The sequence below is a fragment of the Delphinapterus leucas genome, chromosome 21 (genome assembly GCF_059928025.1).
Source record: "Delphinapterus leucas isolate spDelLeu-1000000601 "Yukka" chromosome 21, BTC_Dleu_Yukka2, whole genome shotgun sequence".
NCBI lineage: Eukaryota > Metazoa > Chordata > Mammalia > Artiodactyla > Monodontidae > Delphinapterus > Delphinapterus leucas.
In genome coordinates, this window is record NC_143149.1 from 12880753 (window position 1) to 12886752 (window position 6000).

General features: G+C 41.4%; 1 protein-coding gene and 1 long non-coding RNA gene across 29 annotated transcripts in view; one reads left to right on the forward strand and one right to left on the reverse strand.

The window, feature by feature from the left end:
- LOC149744427 (uncharacterized) overlaps nucleotides 1-4868 on the reverse strand; it is a 22871-nt gene extending 18003 nt beyond the window's left edge. The window contains exon 1 of the long non-coding RNA XR_016391148.1: nucleotides 1-4868. This exon is cut by the window's left edge and continues 6575 nt beyond it. This is a non-coding gene — a long non-coding RNA (uncharacterized LOC149744427).
- Nucleotides 1-5680, forward strand: part of LOC111173397 (uncharacterized) — a 32795-nt gene extending 27115 nt beyond the window's left edge. For 4 of the 28 annotated variants that reach the window (XR_016391142.1, XR_016391138.1, XR_016391141.1 and 1 more), the window contains one exon: nucleotides 630-5671. The gene's annotated coding sequence lies outside the window, so the exon portion shown is untranslated. Of the gene's footprint in view, nucleotides 1-629 lie in introns of all 28 variants that reach the window. The other 24 variants (XR_016391136.1, XR_016391135.1, XR_016391137.1 and 21 more) reach the window with 11 other exon arrangements.
- The last annotated feature ends 320 nt before the right edge of the window (nucleotides 5681-6000 follow it).

Below are 6000 nucleotides of genomic sequence, written 5' to 3' on the forward strand. Positions count from 1 at the left end.
AAAAATAATAATAATAATAATTAGGCATTCATGTTCATTCACTTAAATGTGGCTTTGCTCCTTTTTTGCATCAATTAAATCAAGAGAAATGTCAGGTATGATTCTTAGGGACCAAGATTATGTTTTTGCTGGGCAAGAGGAATATGCCCTCGAGTGCCTTGGGGATATAGTTAATTTGGTTTTTCTATGCTTTAGAATTAAAGCCCTATCTGGAATTCTCAAGCCTTTTTATCCTTCTAAGCATTTTGATGCTAATGTAGGAAAGTTCAGAAGCGATGACTATTCTAAATATATATTACTTTATTTAATGAGTATCTTCATTAATACTTATGGTTCATCACATGACTGCCTTTTTCAAAAGCAAGAGTAGGTGCATGGCAAGCCAACCCTTGTGCCTGCACACACAAAAAGTTTGGAGACCCAAGTAAGTAAATTTAATTAGAGATTGCACATGGCATGATTGTGGGATGCAGGCAAATTTACCCTGCCCTAGAGCAGGAGGGCTTTGTCCTGGTGTGTAACATTTCAAAGGCCCTTGTTCATGGGAACCATTTCTCCCTTCTGCATAGATGATTTTGCAGCTGCTGTCAGGTGTAGAGATTTCATTTTCAATACTGAATGTTCTCCAGCTCCTGTAATAACCTGCAGCTGTTTGACCACTCCGTGCAAGAGCCTGAATGTTGTGCATTGTCTCTGGAGCTGCTTCAGACCAAAGCAAAATATTTTCCACTTCCAAGAATCAGTGAAGGGCCACCTATCAGTGGAATTTAAAATATTTCTCCAATTAAGCTCCAGACCTACAGAGTCAGTTTTGAATGTGAGAAGAAAGGGACAGCAAGTCAGCAGAGTTGCTCTAAAAAGAACTGTTCTTGAGATGACAGAGTTGTCTGTTTGGAGCAGCCTTCGGCCCTCTTTCTGAATAAGGAAACACCTGCGTGCAGCAGGGGTGCAAAGCCCTCATTCCCTCCAGGCAAAATGAGAGAGAAAAGTCTGTGGATTTTTCAGTGCTGTTATCTAACGGTCAAGAAGTGAGTGCCTAACTAACAAGCAGCGTATATAGTGTATAGACAATACATGTTAGTTGAATGAACTAAGTAGTGAACACCATAATTTTAATAACATTATAACATTGCAAAACTCCATCAGTCTGAGTTCGAGTTTTTTCCTTAAAATTCTAAAAATACATGCTTGTGAGGTTGTAGCACCGCTCCAGGAGGGGCACCCACAGATGGGTGAAGGGAGAAGGTGCATATCCGCCTGGCAAGCCAGATCAGTGGACCCGAACCTGGCTTGGCACTTAACGGGATCAGAGAGATCCTGGCAGACTTCACTTATATCCCATGTCCTTTTCTATCTGGGTGTTTCAGGAGCAGACATTAAACGCTGGTTTATTGCTCGGCTATTACTTTTTTTTCTTTTTAGATTGTTCAGGATTGACCACACTAGAGTTGGTCATATTCCAAATACTTGCACCAAGTATCTGTAACAATAAGTGCAAACCTCATGGTATTTAGTTGTGTTCTGGAGGAATTTTGGGTAATGATTATAGATTCTAGAATTAGGAAAAGAAATAATGGGTGTGATTATCATTTCCTTCTGTTATCTATTCAACCCCTCTGTCTTGCTTTTCTTTCCGTCATAAAAATAGAATAGAAACAAAATGTCAAGGTTTTGTTTTTGCCACTGGATTGTCATATGTATTCATTTAATTTTTCTCCACAGAAACAAGATGTCCTTGATTGAGGGGACATTTAGGGCCTAGAATACAAAGTTACACAATAGGGTTTGGTGCACAGAGATGCTGAAGCTGACCCCTTCTCTGTCCTTGTCCCAAACCTGTGGACCTTACTCAGAAGAGACTCTGGGATTTGTCATATTGTAATGTCCACAGGAAACAAGCTGTGGGTCTGAGAAAGCCAACCATGCTGGGGTTTCTCATGTGAATGCTGGATAGTATTCATCTGTGTTCCCTTATAGGGACACAGTAGTACTGAAGCCTGCAGAATTGGACACCAGGATCCCAAGAGCAAATGTCTTTTAATTCAGAGCTGTGACTCAGGGGCCTCAGTAGAGGGTCTTCATCTTAACTGTGTTTGCCCAAAAACTGAAGGGCCCTTTACAGTAGAGTCCTTCAACCACGAAGGGAATTACAATTTGGGATCCTTGTAAGATACACTAAGAGGATACAGGAAAGAAGGAGAGCAATGGAGAGGAGAAAGGGAACATTCCTTCATTTACGCCCCTGCATTGTACCTAACCTCACAGCCTCACCAAAGTCAAGGGCCACAGCTTCCGGCAGCAAAGCTGCGGGATCCAGGAGTCTCCCGGGACAACTCCTGATGAATGGTTATGCTGAATTGTTGATCCAACCTGGAGCAACTTGCCTTTCCTTCCCTCTACACCTCTGACGTCTCTGAGCTTCTTTCCAATGAGATCACTAGTTTGAGGGCAGTGCAAATGAAACCTAACCACACTGCTGTACCTCTTTTTATTGCAAACTTTTTCCTCCCAACACCTTTTAGGGTGCGGTGCGTAAATGTACACGCGAACTTTTTTTTTGTCGGAACTGAGAAAGACGATGAGGCATTAGGCATGGCCTAGGTTTGGATATGCAATAGCAGCAGATCCTTCCGCTTAACCCCATGCAAAAAAAAAAAGAGAGAGAGATTCTGTGTATTGCAGCCTCTGTCACCCTGGCAGCACCTCCTTCAGGTCACTCCTGTGAGCTCGGACTTATGACCAGTTTTCAAAGACCGTCCCTGCGCGGAACTGAGAGGCTAAGGTACAGTTTTCAAATGTGGAGTTTCCTCTTCAGGACCTCCCGACTCATTTGTGTCCCAGCCCATTTGGGGGAGGACAGAGAGAGTCACTTGCTAAAAGGCTGAGTGCCCACAGCTGGCCGCGCTGAGCTGTTTCTGAAGCTCAGAGCAGCTATGACTCATCCCTCCCACAGTCCGTTAACTTCTCACTCCTCTTACGAGACCAGCTACCCTTTTCACTCTGACTCCTACAAACCCACTTATTTTCAAATTTGCTCAATAACCGTGACATTCAAACCCAACCTGCTCCTTGCACAGGATGCTGAGAAAACACACAGGGGAAGTCGAGGGTCTGCAGTAAATACTAATGACCATAAGGTGAGGACTATTTTCTTGGACTCTGGGTGGTAAGAAATAGGTGCTAGGAAGAGACTCCAGCACGTTTTAGGACATGTGCCCTCTTGCCCAATCAAGTTAAAGGAATTCAGTCATCCTAAATGGTGATTTTCAGGAAGTCACACCAGATTTTAATTGAATTCACAGGCTCCTGCACGATTACGAACATAATACTTTGGGTACCCAAACAGGATTGAGCTGGTAACAATAGAGCTAAAATGATTTTCTGCCTTAAAGTAGTAATGCTCAAAGTTATTCTCCCTGTGACACTTTCACGCCCTGTTGCCAAAGTCACAAAAGTTAAAAAAAAAAACAAAAAAACTTTTTTTTTCAGAGAAGGTTCAGGTCTTTCCTCCATGGTTCCAGGTGCCAAGGCAATTAAAAAATGCAACAGGGGCTTCCCTGGTGGCGCAGTGGTTGAGAATCTGCCTGCCAATGCAGGGGACGTGGGTTCGAGCCCTGGTCTGGGAAGATCCCACATGCCGCGGAGCCAACTGGGCCCGTGAGCCACAACTACTAAGCCTGCGCTTCTGGAGCCTGTGCTCCACAACAAGAGAGGCCGCGATAGTGAGAGGCCCGCTCACCGCGATGAAGAGTGGCCCCCGCTTGCCACAACTAGAGAAAGCCCTCGCACAGAAACGAAGACCCAACACAGCCAAAATTAAATTAATTAATTAATTAATTAATTTAAAAAAAGTATCAGGAAACCACAAATAAATTTGAAAAAATAATTCCCTAGATTGAGGGAACCAGTTAGAGGTGAAGGGTAGAAACTAGATTTCTCTGAAAAAAACTTTGTTTTGTAGATTTTACTTTGGAAGCATGATTATAAAACAAAATTGAATAAAAGAGAAAAAGACAAAACTCTTAAAATAACAATAGGCTCACAAAATCATACAGATGAGCAAACTTTCTAAGCAAATACAGTGCTTTGTATTTGCTTAGGAAAATAAACAAGTGTTTGTTCATTTGGACCTTCTTAAAAGAAGTACTGTGGCTTAAGCTGACAAACTAGTTTTTCTCTGGGATCCATAGACTAGAGATGGGAATATAAACCCTAAATCTTAAAGAGAACATTCTGTAATGAGAAATGCCTATTTGCTCATTCTTTTCCTATGTAAAATTTTTTCATTTCCATTTTTCATAAAGAAAATAAATCTAACTGAATCATTCCTCTGCTGAAAACCCTTCAAGGACTCCCCACTGCTTACCTGAACAAGCATGGTACACATTCCCTCAGGGGTATCTGAGATGATTTTAAGTGATCCATGGATAAATATTTTCTAAGTTTTTAATTGTAATGCATTTATTGTAAAGTGTATTAGAAAAATAAAACTGGTATAACAAAACTGTGATTTCGGGGATATTACTGCTTAGGCCAAGGTTAAGTAAAAATGAACTGATTTTAGTATTAAATAATATTATAGAGACAACACGGATATGGCAAAAATTTAAAAAGAGTGGGAAAAAGCTGTTTTGGAAACAATGGCTGACAAGATGGAGTTCAAGTTTTTCCACATGGCACACACGGTGCTTACCTCTCCAACCTCATTTCTTGCCACCTCTTGCTTAGCATTTTATGCTTCAGCAACAAACACCAAATACCACTGGTTTTCCACTCTCCCATCGGTGTCTTGCGTTCCTAAGCCCACCTTTTTCTACTCACCTACCCTCTGAACTCCAAATTATCCTTTAAAACAGCTTTTAGGCAGACCATACACCTGTACTTCTGCTCTAACTGCACTTGCCCACAATATCTGGGAATGATCTCTTTGTGTGTTTTTAACCCACAGGACTTTGAGCTCTCAGGGCAAGGACTGTCTTATTTACCTTTGTATCGCCAGTGGTAACACAGTAATTATTAACTCAATAATTTCTTGCGTAAAACCTAGAGTCGGTATGGAATAAGTTTAGTCATAAAATGGTAGTGCTTTTATTGAAATCTCTTCTATGTGCAAGGCACGGTAACGGACAATTGGAATCAAAGAAGAATGAGAATAAACCGTTCAGGGAGGTTATAATGATCTCATTTAAGCCTCAGAATGATTTTATGGGTTAGGAATTATTCTCTATCTTACAGATGAGAAATCTGAAGCTGAGTGGCAGCAATATAGCATAATAGCTAAACGACTGATTTCTGCCGTTAGAAAGCCTGCGTTCAAATCCACTTAATAGCTCTGAATGGGTTACTCAACCCCTGTAAATCTTTGTTTCCTCTTCCATAAAAGGGAATACTGATAACAATACCTATCTCTTAGGGTTGTTTTCAGGATTAAATGAGATAAGGTTGATAAGGCCACTTCAACAGTGCCTGGCACATAGTATTTATTAAATCTGCATATATACATCACATTTATTAAAATATATATCACAGTAAGTATAATATAATAAATAAAAAAGACTGTTGTGCTGCTTCAAGGTCTGCCTCAAAAACAGAAGACAGGGCTTCCCTGGTGGCGCAGTGGTTGAGAGTACGCCTGCCGATGCAGGGGACGCGGGTTCGTGCCCCGGTCCGGGAGGATCCCACATGCCGCGGAGCGGCTGGGCCCGTAAGCCATGGCCGCTGAGCCTGCACGTCCGGAGCCTGTGCTCCGCAACAGGAGAGGCCACAGCAGTGAGAGGCCCGCGCACCACAAAAAAAAAAAAAAAAAAAAACAGAACACATAAGTAAATTATATCCAAAAATAATTTAAAAGCAACTTCAAACTTTATATCATGTTTTGAAAATGCCATAGAAATCTTCCTTTATAATACACAACAAAATGTCTATAACATCTTCCTCATCCAGCAAAAAAGCCCTACTGATCACAGCATTCAACTACATCCAATCTTTTTTTTTCCATGT